The following is a 27,500-nucleotide window of genomic DNA, read 5'->3' as shown; positions in this document are numbered from 1 at the left end:
CCTTAATGCTTATAATACTCTGAAATTTCTTCCACGTTCACATTGGGAAAAATACAGTAGTTAGGGTTGGATTGGTGGTGTGGGTGTGTTATCAGAGAGGCTAACTACCAGGCTACTATGTTATGTGTGGCTCGCCTCTGGGGCCTTCCTACTACTGCTGTTGTTGCCTCCTACCCTCCTCCTCCTCCTCCTCCTTCTTCTTCTTCCCTCCTTCTCGTCCTCCTCCTCCTTCCTTCCTTCCTTCCCTTTTATTATACCTGCTCTTTGTTCCTCAATTTCTCCTTCTCATTCTACCTGCTTCTTCCATATCTCTCCGTCTTCCTTCTCCTCCTGCTTCTTATTCTACCTCCTCCTCCTCCTTCTCTTCCTGTCTTGCCTTGTCCTGGTCCAGCTCCTACCCTGCCCCTCTCCTCCTCCTCTTCCGCCCCCGCCATCCTCTTTTTACTCCTCCTCTTCCTCCTCCTGCTCGCGCCTCCTCCTCCTCCTCCCCATCCCCGGAGACACCCACCAGAGATGCCCAAGAGATTTATGCTCAGTTTCACCCCAAAAGAAGCCCTGGAGACAATCTGGGGTAGATTAGTGCCATTGTACACCTGTTCAGCATCACCTGTCTCACCTGTTCCCCAGAGACACCCCGTGCAAAACAACCCCAGAGATACAAGGTCTGCTTTCTCCTGCCTCCAACACCTCCCTGCACCCTCAAACCCTATCTTCATGTCTCCTCCATCCCTCATGCCCACCACAATCCTCAAAGTCACCTCACCTCACCCCTTCATCTTATCCCCTCCACCCATCACCCCCCACTCAGCAATCCTCATCTCACGCCCCTCCACACCAACACTCTCCTTAACCCCCACCTCATGCCCCTATACCCATCACCCCCTCACCTCACGCCCCCACCCATCACCCCACCACCTGAATGATCTTGAGCCGGTACGTAATCGTTTAGTTTATGGCATCGTTTCATTTAGATAATTAGCATACAGAGTGGTCGTGAGGGTGTTAGTTAACCTGGTACACACACACACACACACACACACACATACACACTAGGGGCATATACGAGTGAGTGTGTTTCCGTGAACGAGTGTGTGTGTGTGTGTGTGTGTGTGTGTGTAAAAGAGACAGGTAATTAACAGACACACCTCCAGCCATAAGTACCGAGCAATCACTGAGGGCGAGAAGTCCATGACTCCTATGTGAGGTAGTGAGGTCACCCTTACCTCCTGACGTCACATTTTGATACAGACCTAATGACCTCGTGACGTCACAACAACTATGACCTCTGACAGTTTGCTCCGTCATGACCCAGTTTCCCAAAAATCTTTCTGTAGTATCGAGTCACTGCTGTTATATCCGCCATCTTGGTTAATTAGTACCACTTAATATATATAAGGTGTTTGATATCTCTCTCTCTTTCTCTCTTTCTCTCTTTCTCTCTTTCTCTCTCTCTCTCTCTCTCTCTCTCTTCATCCCTCCCGCTCTTCCCCTCACCCCCCCCTTCCTCTTCGCTCGTTACAGTAGGTTACAGTGGGTCTTAATTACCTCATCATCAGCCGAGCTAATTACTCTGTTTCAGGGGAAGGGGATGATGGACCCTTAAATCTCCATCACCCTTTCTCCTTACCAATCTCCCTTCCCTCCTACTTCTTCCTCTCCCTTCTCCCTTTCCTCCTTCCTCTCCCTTCTCCCTTTCCTCCTTCCTCTTTTCCCTACTTACCTCCCTTCCTAACCTTGCCTCCTAACCTAACCTAACCTAACGGGGATCACCAACAACAGCGCCGATGACATGATCAAATACAAGAGAGAGAGAGAGAGAGAGAGAGAGAGAGAGAGAGAGAGAGACACACACACACATATATAATTTTTCTTAAACAAAACGAATCAAAACAAATATAAATAAGTAACTTTTAACCATCAACAAAAATCTTACGCAAACTTATGAAAAAAAAAGAGACGAATTGGTATTTTTTTCCTTCCCTTTCCTCTCCTCGAACGAAAAGTAAACAAACCTTATACTCATCACCGCAGCCGACCATCTATGGACTCCTAAAAGGATATGAGTCAATAATATTACTTTCGAGTCCATGTCTTTTTCTATCCTACAACGAAAATAAAAAATATATATATTTTCTTCTCCTTTACTAATTTCTTTAATGAAATTCTCGAAAAAATATAAAGTATGTTTTTTTTTCCTTGTACGAACGCTGGAGGTAGGAGTGGAGGTAGTAATAGTGGAGGTGGAGGTGGTGAGGGCCTCCTACTGGAGAGGTCGTGTGGGAGGTTATCAGTGACCTCCATCAGGGCGTCATCTGTCAACCTGTCCCTCGTGTTAACCTTAGTGCCACGCCAAAAGGTGAGGAGGATTGTGGATATGAGGGTAGGAGGGTGTGAGGGTAGTTATGAGGGTGTGAGAGTGGGTGGGTGTGAAGGTGGATGGGTGTTGGAGTGGGTACCTGTTGGGGATTAAGATGAAGTTGGGTGGGTGGTAGAAGTGGGTGTAAGGAGGGGGTGGGGCTTAAAAGGGCAAATGGGTGTAAAGGTATAAAGATGATTGGGTGGATGACTATAGGTACTAGAAACCTCCACACGTTCTCTCCCACTCCCCCCCAACCCCCTAACCCCCACACGTTCTCTCCCACTCCCCCCCAACCCCCTAACCCCCACATATTATCAAACTAGAAAACCCTCACAAGTTCTTAAGAATGAATGACAAGGAACTAGAAACCTCCCTGGCGGTCTCTAAATAAAAAAAATCTTCTGGGCGAACCAAAATTTGCTCCCTGAATATTTTAAGCGGAAGGTGAAGGAATAAAAACACGGGTTACTTTTAATCCCTCAATAGTGTCTTAATTCTGGGGAGTTAAATATTTGAAGAAACTCAGGTCGTACCCTTGTGATATTTTATCTTCCTCTCGTCCTGGGAATATTTAAATACTCCTTTTTTTTTGTCTCATCTGAGTACTATTTTAGTACTTTTGAGGAATATTGATCTTTTCGTTCAAGGAATATTCAAATACTTCCTTATTATATGGTAATTTAAACGTCTATGTCATCTGTCGTCTTAACTCTACCATATATTAACCAGTACTGAGACTACTTACTCCTGTATGGTATAAACAACGCCAGTGAGAGCAAACATAACCTCCTGGCGTACCCATTCAACCCAGAGTAACAGCATCTGGTTCTTACACCTGGCGGAAAAAAAGGGATTCGCCCACTGATATGACGGGAATGTTTTATTCTTAAGACACTGATCAATCTGTCTATCTGTCTGTCTGTCACTCTCTCTGACTTTATTAGAAGGGAAAATCAAGACATAATCAACTTGTTGTGTCCTCAGCTCATACCACAAGAAGGGTTCCTCTCACCAACTACCTGAAGAAGGGGAGAACAACACCTGAGAAACATGAGAAGTGTGGTGAGATTTGGTCCACAGGTAGACATATGTAGCGCCCCGCCCCTAACGTGTCAAACAGACCACATCTTCACTCCTTGTGTTACTTGACCCGACCCTTCGTGGCTCTGTCTTCAGGTGACCCAGACGCTCTACAGCCCCCCAGCCCTCTAGCCCTCCAACCCTCGCTAATTCTACATCATCCTTTGCGACTACTTGTTATTGTCTCTCTCTCCTGACTGCACCTGCACACACCATCAGCACCTCAAACTACCTATGGCATGTCTTGTTAGGGGAGCCTTTTACCTAAACTTAATCTAAACGTCCCAACCTTCACTACTACTACTACTACTACCCCGTCGGCGACTTCTAGTGGGCTATGGTTAATAACCTTCACTTCAACCTGATTCAGATACTCCCTATCCTTACTACTACCCCCGGCGGTGCCTTCAGGTGGGTCTTCCTCCAACATGGGCATCTGTCACGAGATTCCGAAGGTCGGGGAGGGGGTCGAACTCTTGTAACATCTTAATTTGGAACATTCTTGACTTTTAGCAACATAATAATCATCGTAGTAATTGAGTTTGAAATTCGAGGATTAGTTAAGATCCTACGCTCGACCTCCTCAGCGGGAACGTGTACCTCCCTCTGTTCAGAAAGTCAGTATGGTCGGTAATTCACACAGGGAAGACAATAGCTCCAATCTTTTATATTTTTTTCCCTCTCTTGAGCGGAATTCCGGAACTGGAAAACAAGAGACTCAAACATTCACCTCTTCTCCTCCTCCTGCCTCCTTCTCTTTCCCTTCTCCACTCCACCTCCCCCTCCTCTTCTCTTTACCCCCTCCCCCTTCCTCCCTTGACCATCCACCTAACCCCCTTCCCTCTACCTCATGACGTCACGGCCTGGAGCTGGTAGGCAAAACAAGACCGGCCTCATAGATCGATATTCCTCGTCTTGTTATGTAAAATTAACATAGCCGCTCCGTGGATCAACGTCAACAACAGTCATGGCGAAGAGGAGGAGAATCTGGATCAGCTGTTATTCTTATTTTACATCGAATTTTTTTTTAGGATAGAAATTGTATGTTAAAAGTCGGAGAAACATAGATAAGATGTTTTTAATAAGTTTGGCACAAGAGTCGTATCTGTAAACACACACACGCACACACACACACACACACACACACACACACATGATGATATAGACGTACCGACCTACACCCACCTACATCCACCTACACCCACCTACACCCACCCACCTACATACACCCACCTACGCGTCCACACAGGTTAATAGATCGGTTCTACATTAACGGTGATGATGATGAGTTGTACAGTTTTTCCCCTCACCGCTCCCCTCACCAGCCCCCTCACCACTCCCCTCACCTCCCCTCAAACCTCATTCACCCTTCCTCCCTCTCACTCTCTCTAACCCTCCCTTCTCCTTTTCTCATACTTCCCTGACTATTCCTCCTTCATTCTCCCTCCCTCTTGCTACCCACTGTACCCGCCCAGACCCGACAACCCACACCTCGGGTACTGATAGAGCCCAGGAGGATACCCGGATATCCTACTGATTACCCGAAGGTAGAGAGGTGGGCCATCTACCCCTCAGGTCCCTCGGGTCGAATCCCAGATAGAAGAGTCTTCTGAGATGCATTTTTTCCTCCTCCTTGGGGCTATGGAGGAGGAAATTAACAAATGAAAGTTAATCGAAAAGAGAGAAATTTTCCCTATAAAATAACAGTTCAGAGAAATACATCAAAATAAATCAGTCGTCGAAATCTCAGTGTGGTCGACTCTGGTCTCCCTCTCGGCCATTAAAATACCATAACAATCAATCAATAACTAAACAAGCTTCATATCGTTAGGGTGACCTCCATCGATGACCTCTGACTGCAATCTTTGTCCTATATTAACCCAAATTGTGCAGTGCCGTGCTATTCCCGCGGTCAATCATCCGTGAGATTTTAGTAAAGATCAGATCAGAATTATTCCGCCTCAGTAATAAAGTGAATGGACAGTAATTGAAATATTTTACACTAGAAAAATCAAAGTTGCGAAGAGATAAATGTAATTCAAGTTACATGTTTGAGATTTTTCTCTTTGTCTGTGAGCTAATTTCTGTCTGTTCTTACGCCCACGTAGATGGTTGGGTCCTGCTGGCTGTGATATCCTAAAGGAACGACGATCAATGAAGAACGTAGGACCACAAATAAATCCTAAAGAAGCGATAAATTATGAACGCTCGATGCCAAATCTCCCTAAATGAACGAATAATAACGAAACATTGATTTAACCCAAAAGGAACGATAATAAGGTAACTCTAAAAGAACGCCCTCTTAAAAACGCCTTATAAAAAACTCCCGATATTATAGCAGCATTAAAAGGTGTGACAAAAAGATCGAGGTGGAATCAATAATTAAGAGAGAGAGAGAGAGAGAGAGAGAGAGAGAGAGAGAGAGAGAGAGAGAGAGAGAGAGAGAGAGAGAGAGAGAGAGAGATCTTCAGGGAGGGACATAACAGCTGCGTTGACATGATTTACGTTAATGGCATGACAACTCGGCTCTGATGCCCCCCTCCTGCAGGCGAGTGAGGACCTCCGCCCTGTTATTTCCTGAAGGTGTCATCATTACCTCTTGAAATCTTAATATTATCTTGATGGCTTCACCTCCGGGCGCGGCATGATTCAGGAGCTGGCATGATTCAGTAGCTGGCATGATTCAGTAGCTGGCATGATTCAGGAGCTGGCATGATTCAGGAGCTGGTATGATTCAGGAGCTGTTATGATTCAGGTGCTGGTATGATTCAGGAGCTGGTATGATTCAGGTGCTGGTACATGGCATGATTCAGGAGGTATGATTCAGGTGCTGGTATGATTCAGGAGGGGTATGATTCAGGTGCTGGTTCAGGTGCTGGTATGATTCAGGAGCTGGCATGATTCAGTAGCTGGCATGATTCAGGTGCTGGTATGATTCAGGTGCTGGTATGATTCAGTAGCTGGCATGATTCAGGTGCTGGTATGATTCAGGTGCTGGTATGATTCAGGTGCTGGCATGATTCAGGCGTCTGTTAGTCTGTCTCTTTCTCATTCTTTTCTCTCTCTAAGTCTCTCTCATCTCTCTTGTCAAAATAAATCCTTCTCTTTCTCTCTTTATATCTCTCTCACTCTTCTCTCAGTGAATCTCCCCCCCCCTCTCTCTCTCTCTCTCTCTCTCTCACCACCATCTCTCTCACCATATCTCTCACTCGTATCAGGAAACATATTCATTACAATCTGTTCTCACTATCAATAACAACCAATTACAAAGTTAATTAAGCATTGTGGACTCATTAATAAACTCAAATAAATAGGTAATTTGCATATTTCTGAACTCATATTAGTTAAAGCAATTAATGAACCCAATTACAAGCGATGCTATATAATATGAGAGGTCATTTGTACTCTGTTATTAGTAAATATAATCATGAAACCTCATTAATTGCGTATTCTTATTGATACAGGTAATTAAATATAGTAATTATGTATCATGTATCTTTATTAATAATATTAATAATTTACATCTGATTCTTAAAAGTTCGTAGGTGATTTTTTTTCTCGTAAGTGAAATGTGAGAATGTGTCTAACTGACCGACTTAACCCATGACACAAATATGGATTCTCAAAGCTTCTTATGTTGATCTTTCATTTTGTCGTAAGTGAAAATATGAGAAGGTATTTGAACTTAAATTACGACACAAAGATGGCTGGTAATATGGCGACATTATATCACATCTAATGGACCCTTAATATAATGGATATCCGTCTCCATAGATTTTTAAATGGAGGCTTCACAGCGTCCCAACGTACAGCAACAAGTGACACCACACGTCGAAACTGTTCCTTGTGAGTCATTGGGTGATACCTTTACCGCGTTCCTGGTAGAGTGAGTGAGTGAGTGAGGGGGAGAGTGAGTGAGGGGGAGAGTGAGTGAATCAGTGAGTAAGTGAGCGAGTGAGAGGGAGAGTGAGTGAGTGAGTAAGCTAGTAGACTGGGTGTGATATCAAATACTTAATGGTGTTTTATTCATATGGGTTTGATTAATGGTATTGGGTTGCATTTACCGAGCCGACGTCACCCGGGTTCGTTGTCGCCTCCGGGTTCGAGTGAGAGATATGACTCAGGTAGATTATAACGCCGTATCTCATATTCTCTGTGTCAAATTTTAGTGTACGAAATGATGATTCTTAACAGCAGGTGGCGCGGGAGGGCGGCTATCACCTACCCAGCCTCCCCGTGGTGGTCCTTCGTACTGGTCAAGATGATCATCAACAACAACAACAACAGTAATGAAGGTTGGAGTAATCGCCTACCACCACCGTCGTGTTTATGTATTGCCTTATATCCCAAACTGACAACTCAAGAACGAATGTTGCCGGATGTTCCTTATTTACGACGACACCAAAACAAATTCGAGCGCCTTCACAAACTATAAGCGATGTTTTCCCACTTATTTTTTTTTTCAATATACAGAACAAAATCTTTCCTTATGAATTATAAAAGAAAAGAAAACTACTCGTATCCCCTTCACCCAAAACAAAAGAGAGATTCGCCATATTTACAAAACAAAAACACAAAAAAAGAATTGACTTGGGCATTGCTGCATTGCATCTTACAGGCAATCAGGCGCCATGATTACGTTCCTTATGCCGTGACGATAATTATTTTCGGTTCCTACGTGCCGATGAGATCGGTCGTGAACTGCCAGAGTCAAATTCCCGACAACAACAACAATGGTAATAAGCAATTATGAATTTTCCACCGCCAGTTGTGTGACAGCGAGGCCTTATTAGGAGAGGAAATCGTGTTTTGAGGAAATTGTAAAGATGTATGGCGGTTCAGGGTGGTCGCGGTACCTGGGAGGGGGTTACCTGGGGAGGGGTTACCTGGGGAGGGGGTTACCTGGGGAGGGGGTTACCTGGGGAGGGGTTACCTGGGGAGGGGTTACCTGGGGAGGGGGTTACCTGGGGAGGGGGTTACCTGGGGAGGGGTTACCTGGGGAGGGGTTACCTGGGGAGGGGGTTATCTGGGGAGGGGGTACCAAGGTGGGGTAGTAAGCTGGGGTATCAAGTTGGGCTATTGATTTGGGGAAATTAACTGTGGTATTAAACTGGGGCATAAAGCTGGACTTAATTTGGGAATATAAAGCTGGGGATATTTGGCAGGGGTACTGAACTGTGGTATTAAGCTGGGGTACTTAACTGTAGTATTAAGCTGAGGTACTGAACTGTTGTATTAAGCTGGGGTACTGATGTGGTACTGGGGTATTAAGTTAGGATAATAAGCTTGGGTCCCAACAGGGGTAATAAGCTATTATGCTATTAAACTAGCATATTAAACTGTGACGTCAAAACTACAGTGTCAAAACTACCCGTGTCATTACTGTGTCAAGTAAATTGTGTCACATCAGAACTACGTGTCATCAAGCCAAGTGACACCCCAGTACGACACATTTGACGTCATATATCTTACTGACAAACTTTCCCGGTAAAGACCCCAGCGTCACACACCTTACTGACAAACTTTCACCTTAAAACACACTGACTTAATAATCAATTTACAAACTTTCTCAAACTTTTCCTTAAGTGGATCTAAGAAAGATATATTAATCCAGTAAGTATTTTCGTACACTTCGAGAAAGTATTTTTCGTTAGGAGGAAAGTTTTATGATGACGTATTGAAAGTTTATTGGCAGTGCCTGTGTTGGTTTGTTTATGGAGGCTGTGCTGTGCTGCGCTATGCTGTGCTGTGCTGTGCTGTGCTATGCTGTGCTGTGCTGTGCAGTGCTGTGCTGCGCTATGCTATGCTGTGCTGTGCTATGCTGTGCTGGTCTATGCTGTGCCGTGCTGTGCTGTGCTATGCTGTGCTGAATATTTAGATTACTATATAATGATAAATTGTTCTACCGCTTGTGAAATATAAACTAATTAAGTAACAAATAGCACTTATATTACTACTACTACTACTGCTAATACTACTACTACTACTACTACTACTACTACCTATGATAATGTATGGGTACAGGCGTGTCACAGGTAGATCTTTCCCCTGCAAATTATCAGTTGTTTATAATTATCCCGCGCAAATTAACTATCAGCTAAATTTGGCGAGAAATAACTTCTCCCTTTCGACTCAACTAGAAGAATGAATAAACCTCAAATGTTTTTATTCGGGGAAGACTTTTAAGACACACACACCTGTCAAGAATTTCCCGAGTGCAGGAGAAATAGCTCATAAGGGTGAGTGAATCTTTCTTACGTGTAGGCAGGTAACTTGAACTGTCTCTTGTGTCTGCATTACCTCGCGAATCTCAGAAGTGTTCCTGAATGCTTGAATGGACCAGGAAATTGATCTATAATGCTTGATTGAACCGTGGAATTGATTCAGAATGGCCGAATTGACCCCAAAAAAAAGGTACTGAAAAACCCGGACAGAACCGAATATAGAGTCTTATTACTTAGACTATCTCCGGCGATGGGAATCTTATAACTTGACCCGAAATACTCCAGCTCAGTGAATGAAATTGGCTCCAAATGACCACACCGAGGCAATAGCTACCGATAAAACAGGCAAGAAAGCGCAAAAATAGACATCGGATACGACCACCCAGCCCCCAGAAACGTCCGGTAATACACTAAAAAATACACCACAGGAAACAACCAGAAGCTATTGGAGACCGGTTGTGTGTATATTTCCCCGAGAGTCTTAGGATATGAGGCTCCTGTTCGCTCGCCTCTGGTTAAACAACAGGTCCGGGAAGGCTCGGGTGTCTCGGCTGACCGATTGGCGTTACACTCACTATGAAGGAATGCAACTTGCGGTGATGTCAAAATTACTCTCTATATCCGTACGTGGAATTGAATTCTAAATCATCCCGCGTTATTATGCCTTTGTTGTTCTCTTCACCAGCAGCCAGCCCCGCCAGACACGACCGGTCATTAGAGAGAGAGAGATACAAAACCCGTGGCCATCTGTGGACAGTTAGAGCCATCTAAGGCCACCTGCCGTAATCTTTGGCCATTTAAGTCACACCTGGGGACAGTTAGAGGACATCCCTTGACAACTAGAGGACATCGACGGACATTGACATCCAACTAGAGCCAATGGTCGACATCTATTTAAAATGATTGTCATTTATGGATAATTGAGACCAAATGTGTATAATTAGGATAATTTGGACTATCTGTGGATAATTAGGATCATCTGATGGCAATTATGACCACCTAAGGTTAATTGGAACCATCTGTGCATAACTAGAACCTTCGGTGGGTAATTAGGACCATCTATCGGCAATTAGGACCATCTATCGGCAATTAGGACCATCTATCGGCAATTAGGACCATCTGAGGGTAATAGCGGTCATACCTTTTTTTTAACCAGTAGTCCAATGACCCGAGCTAAGTTCAAGGTCAAAGGAGAGAGGAAGATAAGGAGGAGGAGAAAAGGCAAGAGGAGGAGGAAAAAGAGGAGAAATAAGGGGAGAAGGAAGAAGGGGAAATGAAGAATAAGAAGAAGAAGAAGAAGAAGAAGAAGTGGAAGAGAAAGAGGATGAAGGAGAGAAGGAAGAATAGAAAGATGACGAAAAAGAGGAGGAGGAACAAGAGGAATAATAGAGATAAGAAGAATAAGAAGAAGAGGTGGAAGAAGAGGAGGAAGAGAATGAAGAATAGGAAGATGTCGAAGAGGAGGAGGAGGAGGAGGAGGGAAAGAAGGGAGAAGTCACCACGGGATCAATTTTCCCTCCAGCCTGAATTAAATCACCCTGTCAATCATTCCCCGTTTTTCGAAACCCAACCTGAACGTCATCTGATGGTGTACGGCATCCTGGAATAAAAAAAACCCCAGATCACATGAAGATTAGCCCCCCAGCATATTTCCTCTCAACTAACTAAAACCTAACCTAACCTAACCTAACCTTACCCTAATCAAATCAAATCTAACCTAACCAGACCTAACCTAACGAAATCTAACCTAACGAAATCTAACCTAACCTAACCAAACCTAACCTAATCTAACTTAACCTAGCCCACCAAGACAACATTGGGATCTTTAACCATCAGCAGTAACAACATGGCGAAGGGGGGTGGGGGGAGGAGGGAGGTTAATCTTCATGTGACCTTCCATAATAATAATCAGCTCAGTAGAGAAAAAAAAAAAAATCAAAGGAAATAACATAATTCTATCCAATTTTGTCCAATTTTGTCCAATTTTGTCCAATTCTGTCCAATTTCATACTGGTCTTAAATACTAATAGGGATAGGTAGGAGAGGGGGGGGGAGGTAGACATATTTATTACAAGGATATGCATCGATTGGAGGCTGGCAATTAGGGTCATTAGTAAATAGATAATGATTGGCCAATACGAGTTTAAGAACAACTGATTTGGGGTCCAATTAGGGCGATTATCAGAACTGGTAATAATGTGAAAGACTTAACCCTTTAAACGTGAGTCATTCCTGTTGTGTTTTGTGTCCATAGTTGTGTTGTTGAGAGAGAGAGAGAGAGAGAGAGAGAGAGAGAGAGAGAGAGAGAGAGAGAGATAATCATCATTGAGACAGTTTCATCGCCCCTTATCTCTCTCTCTCCAGTTTCAAAACATCTCAAGTTTCAGCTTAGAGTGAGGGGAAACGTTTTAAAGTAGAGGGAAATGTTTAAGAAAGAGCGGAAACGTTTCAGAGTGAGGAGGGAAACAATTTTTAAAGTGAGGGGAAACGTTTTAAAGTAAGGGGAAACTTTTAGAACCACTTTAGAGAAATGCGACTTTGCTCTCCCAGGGAAAAGTCAGAAGTTGCAAAAATAAGGTTGAAGATAAAGTTTTGCAATGATTTTTGGACTCGTGAGGGGAAACTGCATATTGGTTGTGGGTGGAAACGTCACGTGAGGGGAAAAAAATAAAACAGGATATATGACGAAATAAAACGAGAAAAAAAATAGTTTAGTGTTTTTTTTTATCACGTAGGATGATCAAGAGTTGTTCATTGGTTGTGTTTAGGAGTACTTGGAAAAAAATGATCTTACCTCACGTTGTCAGGAAGAGAGAGAGAGAGAGAGAGAGAGAGAGAGAGAGAGAGAGAGAGAGAGAGAGAGAGAGAGAGAGAGAGAGAGAGAGTGTGTGTGTGTGTGTGTGTGTTGCAGTAAATACCACCAATCCTTCTACACAGCAAAAATCCCTAAATTAATCCCTAACTCAACACACCAACACACCAATACCCTTCCACATAAATTTCCTTCAACAAAAATAAACCCAAATCATCCCATTAAATAAATAAGTAAATAATACAGCCACCAGGTACAGTAGACTCGGGATAGAAATAAATAAATAAAAATATACAAACAAATTCGTAAGTATGAAAAAGCTGGACACTTACAGAGTATAATGAGGCTCGCTGCTCCAGTCATTAAGACACACTCAAGAAAAAGGTCACCTCTTAGGCATGGTTTAACCCTCAGAGCAAATTGGGGCAAAACTTGGTTGGGAGTCGAACCCTGGTTGGTGTGTTTGGGTGTGTGGGTGGGGGGGGAGGGGAAGGGTGGGTGAAGGTAAAGGTGGTATAGGTGGGGTGGTGGGTGTGGGTGTGGTAGTTTGTAGTGGTAGTGGTATGGGTGAGGGAAAGGAGGGGTTGAGGGAAGAAACAAAAAGAAGCAGAAGAAGACAATAAAAAGAGAAAAAAACCAGGGAAGGAGATAAATAAACCGTATCATGCAAGAAGATGAAGACGAAGAAGAAGAGAAAGCGTCGACATAAAGAAGAGGCAATTGCCAAAATCAATTTCGCTTATCTTTCACAGTCGACAACCCGGCGGGGAAGATGGAGGACTTGTCAAAAACACAGCCTCGGGATTTCCATCGAGTTCCCGCGGCTCCTTGTATTATGATGCTGGCTGTCTTCCCTGGCGGAGAGAGAGAGAGAGAGAGAGAGAGAGATTACCAGAAATATGTCCCCCTCCCTCAATAGACCACTTCTTCCTCTTTCCCTTGCTCTCCCTCTCTCCCCCCTTACTCTATATACTCCTTCTTCCTGTACCCCTCCCTCCCTCCCTGCTTCCCTCCCTCCTTCGCCCCTCCCTCCTTCCATCCCTAACCCAACAAACTCCCCCCTTCTCCCCACCTTCAAGCCCCCTTTGGAATCCCCACTACTATGTGTGTATGTATAATGAAATGTACACATATAAGAGGGTATACATGTACTATATAACACCACAATACGAATAAGTAAACAACGTTAACCACAGGCCGGCATCAACAGCTTGTTAAGTTAAGGACCAGGGACATGGAAGCCGTCGCTAATCCATATACCTGACTCACGAACGGCACCTGAATGCGGATTAATTAATGAAGCGGACCGCCATTAAATCCGCCTCCAAACGTGAGAACGCCATCAGCTGGGCCGGGAAACGAGACGATCCATTATTAACAGCATAAATAAACATTGAATATAAATGATAAATGAAAGATAAATAAATAAAATAAAATTAGTAAATATAAATACTATGAAAAATTAAATAAAGATAATGTCTAAATATGAACTATTAACAATGGCAATAAAATATATGGATGGAAATAAAGGAATTTTTTAATTGTTTTATAATTTTCTAAAATAATTAATTTATGAAGTTCTTAAAAAAAATCAATGTTAATGTGGTTTTTTTTAGGTAATATATTTTATAATTTTTTTACATTCTTAAATTAACTCAAGTTTTATTTTAAACAGAGGGAGGAGGAGGAGGAGGCTGGCAGACTACCTTGTTTCTTTTTCATAATGTTCGATTTTCCTCATCCAGGTGTAGATACTCTCCCCCCTCCCCCCCCTTCTCTCTCTCCCCTCTCTCTCTCCGTGTCCCCCTACCCCACCCACTGTCTCTCCTCCAATCCCTCTCTCCACCCTCCTCCCATTCTCCCTATCCCTTCCCCTTTTCACCAGTGTACCCTTTTCTTTTTCTCCTCCCTCCCACTTACGTCTTTCCCCCTCTCTTCTTCCCCCCCTTTCTTCTTCTCTCCCTCTCCCTCACACTCCCCAACCCCTCTCATTCCCTCTCCTTCAAGCTCTCCCTCTCACTTCTCTCACCCTCCCACTTTCCTCTCCCTCTCACTTTCTCTCCTCTCCTTCCCTCTCCCTCTCACTTCCCTCTCCCTCTCACTTCCCTCTCCCTCCCACCCCTCTCCCTCCACTTCCCTCTCCCTCTCACTTCCTCTCTTCCCTCTCCCTCTCACTTCCCTCTCCCCTCTCCTCCCCTCTCCTCCCTCCACTTCCCTCTCCTCCTCTCACTTCCCTCTCCCTCCCCTCTCCCTCCAACATGTATAATTAATATTACAAAAACGAGTTTTCCTATTAAATTCTCCTTCAAGTTGGTCCGTGGGGCCGTCACTCTACCTCATGACCGAGGGGAGGGGCAGGGTGAGGGAGGAGCAGGAGAGGAAGGAGGAAGGAAGAAGGGAAGGGGGCTCGAAGGATAGCCAATGTGAGGGAGGAGGTGGGGGTGAGAAGGATGAAGATAGAGTGGGTGGTGGATAGTGAAGGAGGAAGGAGGAGAAAGAAGGGCAGTGGGGATAGATGGGGAAAAGGGTGATTGGGGAGGAAGGGTTTGAAGAAAGGTTCCTTATAAAAATTTGGGGGAGAATAAAATAAGACAGACAGACAGACAGACAGACAGATATAGATAGATAGATAGATAGACAGATATAGATAGATAGATAGATAGATAGAGAGATAGATAGATAGATAGCAACCATGAGTGAGAGAATGATAGCGATGTAAATAAATCTAGGGCAATATCTCGCCCCATTTCACTTAGTATTATTATTGTGTGTGTGTGTGTGTGTGTGTGTGTTGTGTGTGTGTGTGTGTGTGTGTGTGTGTGTGTTGTGTGTGTGTGTGTGTGTGTGTGGTAAATGACTGTCATAAGCCATGCCAACGACTCCTTCCCTCCCCTCCCCTTCTTGCTTCCCGTCACCCTCTCTCCCTCCATCCTATTCTTTCCCCCATCCTCTCACCCTCCTCTCTCCCCTCCCCTCCCTCTCTCCCCTCCCCTCCCTCTCTCCCAGTAAGCCAGGAGTCTCGGTCGCCAAGCCAGCTGTGCGCCCCCAACAATATTGACTCTGAATTATTCGGCTGGGTAAAAATAATGCGATAATTTATCTTTTAAAAGAGGCAGGCAATATGAGATGCCGATGAGCGGGAATAGGAAATATTATTAAGGCCAAAATTAATGGAGAATAATAGAGGGGGTGATATATTACCTTAGAGAGAGAGAGAGAGAGAGAGAGAGAGAGAGAGAGAGAGAGAGAGAGAGAGTATGGAATTGTTCAGTCTAATTCCATAGCTTCTGTCCTCTCCCTTACCTGTAATATTCTCCCAGAACTTTCCTCACCTGTAATACCTACTGAATTATCTCACCCTACATCTCCCTCACCCCACACACTCTCCCTCGCCCCTCTCCCCTCACCCCCACACTCTCCCTCACCCCACGCTCTCCCTCACCCCACCTCTCCCCTGACATCTCCCTCACCTATAATAATCTCCCTCACTTCCACAACCACACCGACACCTCCTCACCTGGCGGTATGTTGTCCATGTGGATAGCAGTGTTGACTCTCTTGATTAATAACTTCACCTGTTCCTCCCTTCCTCCCTCCCCCTCCCCCTTCCTTCCGTCCATACTTCTTCTTTGTCTCTCTCTCTCTCTCCCTCTCCTTCCCTCACTTGCTCCGTGACTTCTTCTTTGTCCTCATCCTTCTCTGATCTTCCCTTCCTCCTTCCTTTCCCTTTCTTCATTTCCTTCCCTCCCTCCATACCTCTCTCCTTCGTTCCTTCCCTCTCTCTCTCTCTCTCCCTTCCCACCCTCCCGTTTAACCTCCCCCTCTCCCTCCTTCTTTCTCCCACCCTCCCGTTTCCCTTAACCTCCCCCTCTCCCTCCTTCTTTCTCCCACCTATACTCCTTTCCTCCCTTAACCTATCTACTTAATCTCCCTTCTCCCTCACCTTAATCTACATCTTTATCTCCCTTCTCCCTAGTTTCCACCTCTCCCTTTCTTCTCCCTATCGAATTTCAGCGCGAATCCTGATACTATAATTCACAACTCAGACTAATTTTCGCGCAGGTGGGAGGTGGGGAGGGGGGTTAGTGCAGTGGTTCCGACCATACAAATACTCACAGCGATTAAAAGGTGTTAGAGCTTGGCGGGCTGGGGGACACTGGGACTCCACTGCACCCATATAGAAAAGACCCCAGTTAAATCCATTGACTGTATAAGGTAAAAAGAGGTTGTACTCACAGAAGCTGAATGGGTAGTGATGATTAGGTGTCCAATGGGGTGATGGATGTCCAAACTTACCTGTGAGGAATAGATTAACACTGTATTAGGACATGGCGTTGTTTATATTACTTAGGACATGGGGTTACTTGTATAGGGTATGGTATTCTTAGACTATTTAGGACATGGTTTTACTTATAATATGACAGAGAATTAAATAGTTTCCAAAAGCTGTTCGTTCACATCATATTCCAAAAAAATATTCTCATTGGTATGTAAGAAGAAAGTGACGAAAAAAAAAATAGTAATAATAATAAAAAATATAAATGAAACAAATTAAGAAGAAGAAGAAGAAGAAGAAGAAGAAGAAGAAGAAGAAAAAGGTGGAGAAGAACAGGAAGAAGGAAACTGGTTCGATAATTATCACATACTTGTATCCAACGAAAAATAAAATGAAACAATTGATAGAAAAATTTTAAGTCGAAATTTTCTCCCATAATTATGTTTCACGATTAATGATTTAATATATTCTGCCCTGGATGGTAAGGAGGAGAAGGAGGTGGAAAATGAATGAGAGTAAGAATAATAATAGAGGGAAGAAGACAGAAGAAAGAAGAATGAAAGAAGAAGGAGAAGGAGGAGGAGGAGGAGAAGAAAATTAAAACGGAGTTGTTAATTACTTTACATCTGTAGAGAAACACGGAGTGGGTTACAGGTGAATGGGGTGGGTTACAGGTGAGGGGGTGGGTTACAGGTGAATGGAGTGTAGTGCAAGTGAGGTGAGTTACAGGTGAGAAGTGTAGGTAACAGGTGAGGTCGGGTTACAGGTGAGGCTGGGTTACAGGTGTGGGGTCAGGTTACTCGTGGTCGGGTTACAGGTGAGGGGTCGGGTTACAGGTGAGGGGTCGGGTTACAGGTGAGGGGTCGGGTTACAGGTGAGGGTCACAGGTGAGGTGAGGGGGGTTGGTCACCAGGTTAATTGGGCCTCCTCCTACAGGTGGGGATGCCAACTAACCCAGCCCAGGCGTGACGTGTTATTACCCTCAGTTTCCAGTCTGGGAAGAGGAGAAGGAGGAGGAGGAGGAGGAGGAGGAGTCAGGAGAGAGGAAGAGGTGGAGGAGGGAGATTGATAGAGCCAATGAGATGGGAGAAAGGAGAGAGAGAGAGAGAGAGAGAGAGAATAAACAAAAGCCTTAGGAATGAGGTACAGAGAAACAGGAACTGACAGCATGAATGGGCAGGATACACTCAATAAGAGACACACACACACACAGAGGACTTGAAGGTGTAGTTGAGTGTAGCTGTGTATGTGTCGAGTCCTGTGTGTGTGTATCTTAGTGGTTATAAAGGCGTTGGGTGTAGGTTAAAAGATGTGTATGAATGTGTGTAGTTTATGTGTACGTGTGTAATATTGTGAGGTCTGTGTATTTCAGTAGAGAGAGAGAGAGAGAGAGAGAGAGAGAGAGAGAGAGAGAGAGGTAATATATGAATCATTTACCCTCGTATTCTTGACATTGTTTGTGTTAAAGGGAAGTACAAGATAGTGGTGGTGGGAAGCCAAATGAGAACCTCTAAATTGGAAGTTCCATTGATGATGTGGTTAATGTGATGGTTTGTGTTTAATGGTGCGGCGTGATGGTGGTGTTAATGGTAATGAGGTGGTGATGGTGTGGTGTAGAAGGGGTAGGTGGTGTTATTGTGGGAGTAGTGGTGGTGGTAATAGCGATGGTGGTAATGATGGTAGTGATGGTATAGAATGAAGGTAGTAGTAGTAGTAGTAGTAGTAGTAGTAGTAGTAGTAGTAGTAGTAGTAGTAGTAGTAGTAGTAGTAGTAGTAGTAGTAGTAGTAGTAGTAGTAGTAGTAGTAGTAGTAGTAGTAGTAGTAGTAGTAGTAGTAGTAGTAGTAGTAGTAGTAGTGGTTAACAGTTTCCACATCACTCGCTAAATGATTATCAACTACCCAACCCACATCTATCAACAACATCCGGGGCCCGACACAGAACCCTGAGAACTACAGTAACACACTCACCTAGGACCACTCCCAGCTGGTTGTGGCTACTCATGACTCAGGACTCCCAAAGCACGTTCATATAATATCTCCTCAACCTAACTGGAGATGTGAGAACGCTTCTAATTGACTCACTTAAAAGCTACGACACATGATGGCTTCTTAATTACAGGTACAGGCAGTGAAACTTAAGCTGCGATACAAAGATACGTTCATAATAGCACGTACGTAATATAATTAATATAACACAGGTATATGCGAACGAATTTAATTAACTCACTTAAGCTACGAACACCTGAATTTAACGAAGACAATAATACACCCCAGACACATTCTCGTATATTATAATTAAGGTAAAATAAAACATTTACGATCTTTTAAAACACAGGTAAATCAGGTAACCAAATAAGGTGAGATTCCAGTTCATATACGTCGCCATGGTGACAACGGGACGCCACCATCGCATGTCTCTATACGGTCAATGTTTACATGCATGGAGGCAAGCAGTGAGCTGAACGATGTTGTGTGGTCGGACTATTTAAACTAGGAAGGTATGTGACCCTTTCTCTACCACCTCTTCATCACCTCCTCCTCCTCCTCGCCTTCCTCCTCTTCCTCTTCCTCTCCCTCCCTCTCATCTTCCTTCTTGTCCCACCACTCACTGGGCCGGTAGGGGTGTGGGAATCTCTTTCCCTCTGTTAGCCAACCAGCCAAGCAACCAACCAGCCAGCCAGCCAAGCAACCAACCAACCAGCCATCCAGCCAACCAACCAACCAGCCATCCAGCCAAGCAACCAACCAGCCAGCCAGCCAACCAACCAGCCAGCCAGCCCGTTAGAAAAGGCATTCACAGCAGCTTCAGAAAATACATACATACACACATACATAGCTACAAACATACACAGACATATACACATACGAATCTACCTCACACATGACGCAAAATACACATACAGCACACATATACACCCACCCACACACAATCTCCAATACTGTAATCCTACTACAAATACAGAAGGATTTTCAGACTACGAGAGCTGAAATATTACAGTAGATACGTAATGTACCTTTTTTTGTTTTTTACATTTTTAGGAAACAACTGTATGATATTTTTTTTTGTAATATTTTTTTCCTGGACGATAAAGCTGAATTGTTACTCGAGTACATCAGGGAGTTTGTTTATATATTTTTGTATTTCGTATTTTTTTTTTCAATTTTGTTTCTACTTTTTTCATATATATTCGATGGAAGTTGTATTAAAAAATGATATGTTATAATTTTTTAAGTAAATTATTATTATTATTATTATCGACAGACCACAAGAGTAAGCAAACTCAACTACAAAAATTCCACACGACTAAGTAAACCCAACCACGCCCTCAAACAGCAACACTTAACACAAAATCCCGACCAGACCAGACCAGACCAGCACCAGTAATACCCCACATTAGGACCAACACTTGGAGATGGTGGCGGCAAACTCCGTGGCTAATTTGATTCTTGGTTGGTCGGTTGTACATCAAACACTTGCCTCGGGCCTCGGTGCTTGCCTCGGGGAGAAAAGTGTTAATATTAGATGAGGCAAGTAATGTTTGCGCTTTCCAATCCTCCTCGTGTTCTGCCCCTTGAGAAGAGGAGGCAAGGGGGGAGAAGAAGGAGGAGGGGGGGGAAGAGGAGGGGGAGGAGGAAGAGGAGGAGGGGGGGAGGAGGAGGAAGGGGGGTAGGACTAGGAGGAGATCTGGAAAGAAAAAGAGGGGAAGGATGGCTGGGAGGAGGTGGAGGATGAAGAGGAGGTAGCAGAGGTGGAAGGGGAGAAGGATGGCTGGGATAGGTGGAGGAAGAACAGGGGTAAGAAGAGGAATTGTAAGGAGAATGAGGAGCAGGAGGGGGATTAGATAGAGGAAGAGAACTAAGATGAAGAAGAGGAGGAGGTGGAGAGTAGTGATGATGATGAAGAAGAGAAAACGCGGAAGAGAATATAGAATTATGCTGTGTGTGTGTGTGTGTGTGTGTTGGAAATCATTTGTCAGGAAAAATTGACTCTCACGCTCTGTACCGAACACCATTACACCACCACCACCACACTACCACACACTACAACCACCATCACACTATCACAAAGCAACACCACCACCATCACACTACCACCACCACCACCACACTACCACACCACCACACTACCACACCACCACACTACCACACCACCACCTCGCGACCTCTGCAACATTGTGATCATTACTTCACTTTTAATCGCAACAGTAAATTGAAATGTTTTTGAAAATTAATTGAAATATGGATATATTTCTCTATAGGCCAAACTTACTGTTAATTTTGTACCGGGTTGGAAATTTGTTGTTGAAAGATAATAAATGAATTGATCTACCTATGTGAAAGAAAGTAAATGATGAGTGAAAGAAAGAAAGAAAGATGAACAAAATGAAAGAAATGAAAGAAACAAAGAAACAAGAAATAAAAGTAAAAGAGAAAATTGAAAGAAAAATGAAATAAACAAAGAAATAATAAAGAAAAATGAAAGAGAAAGAAAGAAACAAAGAAAAAGAAAAATAAAAGACAGAAAAAAGAAAGAAAAATTAAAAGAAGAAATAAAACAAATTGAAAGAAAGAAAAAACAAAGAAAGAAAAGAAAGAAACCAACGACAAATTCCACGTTTTTATTTATATTTACATTCACTTCTCTCAACACAATAATTCTTTCACTCCCTAAATTCTCGGCTTTCCATTAGTGTAGAATTGAAAGCCGTCGTAAAATTTACACGAAATAACAAACAACTTTTTTTTCTTCATTTTTTCCTCTGTGTTTCTGGCCAGCTTTAACTATAGAGTAGTGTGGCACTTTCTCTAGTAGACTTTCCTCCTACTTTCTCTCACAAACTTTCCTCCTACTTTCTCTCACAGACTTTCCTCCTACTTTCTCTCAGCCTTTTCTCCTACTTTCTCTCACAACTTTCTCCCACAAACTTTCCTCCTACTTTCTCCCACAAACTTTCCTCCTACTTTCTCCCAAATGCTTTCCTCCTACTTTCTTTCTCCCCCAGACTTTCCTCCTACTTTCTCTCACAGACTTCTTCCTACTTTCTCCTAAATAATTTCCTCCTACTTTCTCCCACAAACTTTCCTACTACTTTCTCCCACAAACTTTCCTCCTACTTTCTTTCTCCCCCAGACTTTCCTCCTACTTTCTCTCACAGACTTCTTACTTTCTCTCAAATACTTTCCTCCTACTTTCCCTCACAGCCTTTCCTCCTACTTTCTCACAAATTTTCTCCCACAAACTTTCCTCCTACTTTCTCTCACAAACTTTCATTCTACTTTCTTCCACAAACTTTCCTCCTACTTTCTCCCACAGACGTTCCTCCTACTTTCCCTCACAACCTTTTCTCCTACTTTCTCTCACAACTTTCTCCCACAAACTTTCCTCCTACTTTCTCCCAAATACTTTCCTCCTACTTTCTCCCAAATACTTTCCTCCTACTTTCTCCCCAAACTTTCCTCCTACTTTCTCCCAAATACTGTCCTCCTATTTTCTCCCACAAACTTTCCTCCTACTTTCTCCCACCAACTTTCCTCCCCACAGACTTTCTTATCACTTTCCCCATAATCTACCCCACATGTTTTCCCCACACATTCCTTTTACCATGATAACTTTTCCATAACCTCCCCCATTTTCCCAGACATTCCTCACAGTCCCCTTCAATCCTCCCCATCCTCGTTACCCCATCTTCCCCACCCCACCTCCCCCACCACCCCCACCCCCCATACCCCATCTTACCCCACCTCCCCACCTCCTCACACCCCCACCTTCCCCCACTCCCACCCCCTCTCATACCATCACGACTCCACACAGCCAGCTACAGGTTTCTAATAGGCTAGTCCACCAGGCCAACGTGATTCAACTTTTGAGATTTGCATATTCCTCGACGACCGCTGGAAGCTAAATGAGACGGAACGAACCTTGGAACCCTGTGATTAGTTAGGAGGTGTAATGACGTCAAAAGGTGTGTAATGACGTCAGAAGGTTTATTGTGATGTCAACGGGTGTGTGTAACGTGACGTCGCCGGGTGTAGTGTGACGTCGCCGGGTGTAGTGTGACGTTAACGGATATATTGTGGCGTCAAAGAGTAGAATGTTTATTGTGACGTCAACGGGTGTGTAGCGTGACGTCAACGAGTAGATTGTGACGTCAGCAGTAGGTTATGACGTCAACGGGTGTATGAATATAAGACTTGAAATAAACCGATAAACATAAGAACAGAGACAACATTGATATATTTTTGTGTTCATATAAAAAATAAATGTTTTAGTGGAGAGAATTTGTTGATTTTTCTCTCTACTTCTTTGTTCTTCCTCACTTCCCTCATTCTGTTTCCTCTCCTTCTCTCCCTCTTTCTCCGTCTCTCCTCCCATCTTCTCACTGCTTTCCTTCACCTCCCCTATTCTCCCTGCTATCCCCTCTCCCAAACTCTCTCTCCTACCCCCTCTCTCTCCTCCTCTCCCTCACCTCCTCTCTTCTCCCCCCTTATCTCCCCTCTTCGCCCTGCTCTTTCCTCTCCCTCACCTCCTCTCTTCTCCCTACTCTCCCTCACCTCCTCTCTTCTCCCTACTCTCCCTCACCACCTCTCTTCTCCCTACTCTCCCTCACCTCCCATCTTCTCCCTGCTCTCCCTCCCCTCTTCTCCCTCACCCCCCCCCTCAACCCGTGTTGGGGGGGGACTGTTAAATATTCATGTTGAGGAGTCCGCCATATTGACGCTGGGAATTAGCGCGAGTTTGCGGGTCGAGACTGACACTGTGTCAGGAGGTGTTCCTTCAGGTGCTGACTCTCCTGACGACGAGGGAGGGAGGAGTGAGTGGGGGAAGGAAAGGGAGAGAGAGGGAGAGAGAGAGAGAGGGGGAGGGGGGGAGTGAGGGAAAGAGATGGAGAGAGGAAGGGATTGAGGAAAGAAAGAGGAAGGGAGAGATGAAGGGAATAAGGGAGGGAGTGAGAGAGGAAGGGTGGACGGGGGGAGGGAGGGAGGCTGGAAGAGTAAGAAAGAAAGAGAGAGAAGGTAGTTGATAAAAGGGAGTTTTTAGTTTGTGTGTTTACTCCCTTGACGAATGATAGAAGGAAGGAATAGAGATATATTCTCCCTGTCGCGATATTCTCCCTCATGTCTCTTGAGGCCGGAAGGTTAAAATATTCACTAAGTTTGTATTTCTTTTAGACGGAGGTTGAGTCCAGTTTGAGTTCCGCTGGGGGCCGGAGGTAAGGCCGGATGGTAAGGCCGGATAGTAAGGCCGGATGGTAAGGCCGGATGGTAAGGCCAGATAGTAAGGCCGGATGGTAAGGCCGGAGGTAAGGCCGGATAGTAAGGCCGGATGGTAAGGCCGGATGGTAAGGCCGGATAGTAAGGCCGGATGATCAGGCTGGATAGATAAGGCCGGATAGGTAAAGCCGGATTATAAGGCCAAATAATCTCTGAGGATGTAAGTCTTGCCTTAAGTTACGATAAAAATACCTATATATATTAGTCTTGGATGATAGCGGGCCAGGACCGTGGGAGAGGAGTGGAATGGGAGGAGGTGAAGGAACAGGATGGGAGAGGAAGGGGATGTTTATGAGAGGAATTGGGGGAAGGGATGGAAAAGAGAGGGGATGGGGAGGAGATGGAAGAGGGAGGGGTGTGAGAGGGAAGAGATAGGGGGAGGGGAGGGGGATGGGAGACGGATAAATAGGAGAGGTGTGAGGGAGGAGAGAGGAGAGGGGAGACGAGGGGGAGGGAGGGTAGCCATCTTAGCTGCCGGTAGATGTGTCGATGTTGACGTCAACCGAACAATACTGGTCCCGTATCCGGCCACCCGCCCGATATCAGGCCCCCCTCCTGCTCTATGGCCGGATATGTCAATCTTTGTGTCACTGTGATGGTCTGGTTCTGGGGGAGGGGGTGAGGGGGGAGGGGGTGAGGGGAGGGTGAGGGGCTATGTGATTTTGGTTGTATGAATGAAGTATGAGGTTGACAGGGTGTGTGTGTATAATTCTCTATGTATACTTTGATTATATAAGTGTCTATAGGATATGTATATTAGTGTGTATAATTTTACATACATACATACATACATACAGGAGGAAAACAGAGAAGGTGACAAGAACCATCCATCACCACACACATTCAACAGTGCCTGGAGGCGTCAAACCAAGTCACCTCACAGCAGGAGTCGCCGACGAAGACCTACAAAAAGACACACCAGCAGGCGGAGACTCAGACGGCAAGAGATACCCTACAGGCTGTTTTACGTGGGTCGTTTCTCGTCATAATGGTTGTTAAGTGCAGCAGCGAACAGGACGATAAAGAGGTGAACGAGTCATTCGAAGCGGCTGTAATAACACTAATACGGCTGACAAGTGATTATGGAACATGTTTCTTGAATGGTGTGTGTGTGTGTGTGTGTGTGTGTGTGTGTGTGTGCAGAAGTACTGAGAGCTAGAGTGAAGGGGGATGAAGGGTCTGGGTAAGGAATGGGAGGAGAGGGGTGAAGCGATGGGGTGATAAACGAGGGTAAAAGAGAAACGGTAATAAGAAAGAAGGGAAGCGAAAAAAAAAATGCAAGATGACAAGTGGGAAAGGAGGGAAGGGGACGAAAGAGGGGACAGGATGAAGGGAGGGAGGGAGGGAGGAAGAAGAGAGAGGCAGAGGAGAGGTAAGAAGAGGATAGAAGGTAAGTAGGAGGAGAGAGAAAGAAGGAGGAAGAATACGTGAGGAAGAAAGAGAGACAGGAGAGCGGGGGGGAGGGTGCAGAAGAAGGAAGAGGGGTAACGATAAGTAGGAAGACGTGGCAAGAGAGGGAAGGAGAAGGGAAGAAGAAGAAGAGAAAAGAAAGATAACAAGGGAGGTAAAAAGACGCGATAGAAGGGAGGAATAAGAGAAGAAGAAGGAAGGAGGGAGGAAGGAAAAAGAGTAAAGAGAGATAACAAGAAGTAAGAAGACACGAAGGGAGGTAGATGAGAAGGGAGGGAAGGTAGATAAGAAGAAAGATGAGATGTAAGGTAAAAAAAAATAAAATAAAAATACAAATTAGATCATGATAGGGGAGTTCTCAAGGGTGGTCGACTGAAACGTGATCCCAAGAACTGACCCATTAAATAACTCGAGTGATAGTCATTTATGAGCCCTTAAACAGTGGATTATTCCCATTAGACACTAACAAGTCATTTAATGGGACCTCGGATGTCTACTGGAGACGGATGGTTGACATTGTTCCTCAGCGGGGCGTCTCGGGCTCAGGAATTAGTGAGAAACAAAAAAATTCATACACATACAAACTCAAACACACGCACACGCAAAAAAAACACATTCACACGCACACACAGAAACTCAAACGTACTCGTAAATAAAAAAAAAAACATTCACACACACACACACACACACACCACAAAACCACTTACAAAACATGAAAAACTCATACAAATAAACACGCAAATATACACGAAACCGACAAACACATAAACAATATACACAAACACGCAAACACACAGAAAAACACAGACTTAACCAAACAAACATAAAAAAAAACACAAGCAGTATACCATATAATTAGACCAACTGGGAAAAAAATTACCTCAATCCTCCTAGAAAAAAATCCCAGGTAAAGCTATCAAGAAATTCATATGTAAAAGCTATCCACAAACTCAAGCTAAATACAGAAAATATCAACATAAAGAGTTAATGGTTAGTTGGAGTAGGACCTCAAAGGTGAATGTCATCCTCGAGGCTACCAGTTCTTCCTTGACTCAAGTTTCAGTCGAACAACCATCAAATTACAGACCTGAGCCCCGCGGGGTATGTCTTGAACAGGGAGTCGTGACAAGCCTTTAAATCCGAACGGCCTGTGAGAACTGGTGCAAGGGAGAGAGAGAGAGAGAGAGAGAGAGAGAGAGAGAGAGAGAGAGAGAGAGAGAGAGAGAGAGAGAGTCAAACAACACACACACACACACACACACACGAACTGACCAATTATGAATTAGTCAGACACTTCCTTGCCGGCAGTTAACGAGGAAGAGTAACTGCCCAAGAATTAACGACAAGCAAAGTTAACGAGGCGAGGATTAACGACACTCCAAACAGCAGCTAACAGCAGTAACAACAGCAGCTCACGGCATTAATAGCAGCGGTGCACAACAGAGTACAGCTAGTCTGGTCTAGTAGTAGTAGTAGTAGTAGTAGTAGTAGTAGTAGTAGTAGTAGTAGTAGTAGTAGTAGTAGTAGTAGTAGTAGTGGTAGTAGTAAACAAAGCAGCTACTAAACACAGCAGCACGAGACACCTGCAAACTGAACAGCAGCACCATGATCAGCCCTCACAGCAACACCCACAGCGGTAACCAGTGTATAACAGCAGCAGTAAAACACAGCAGCACAGCAGAACAAACAGCAGATCACCACAGCACACAGCAGATCACCACAACTCACAGCAGAACACGGCAGCTCACAGCAGAACACCACAAAACACAGAAGAACACGGCAGCTCACAGCAAATCACCACAGCTCACAACAGATCCCCACAGCTCACAGCAGAACAAAGCAGATCCCCACACCTCACAGCAGAACACAACAGATCCCCACACCTCACAGCAGAACAAAGCAGATCCCCACAGCAGAACACAGCAGCAGTCACCGGGTCGGAAAATTAGAAATACACCCATAAGAAGAACTATAAAGGGCGTTTATGTGTGTGGCGGAACGCTGGCGGGTACCTCTGCCTCCTGCCCCCTGCATGTTGATGAATGACAGGGGAGGGGGAGGTAGGGG

At 44.5% G+C, this 27,500-nt stretch overlaps 1 protein-coding gene across 1 annotated transcript in view; it reads right to left on the bottom strand.

The window, feature by feature from the left end:
- Nucleotides 1-27,500, bottom strand: part of LOC121868215 — a 102,719-nt gene that overhangs the window by 37,441 nt on the left and 37,778 nt on the right. The gene's annotated exons all lie outside the window — the stretch shown is intronic.

The sequence above is a fragment of the Homarus americanus genome, unplaced genomic scaffold (assembly GCF_018991925.1).
Source record: "Homarus americanus isolate GMGI-L3 unplaced genomic scaffold, GMGI_Hamer_2.0 scaffold19318, whole genome shotgun sequence".
In the NCBI taxonomy this organism is placed as follows: domain Eukaryota; kingdom Metazoa; phylum Arthropoda; class Malacostraca; order Decapoda; family Nephropidae; genus Homarus; species Homarus americanus.
The sequence above is the reverse complement of the archived record's forward strand: the minus strand, read 5'-3'. Positions and strand labels throughout refer to the sequence as shown.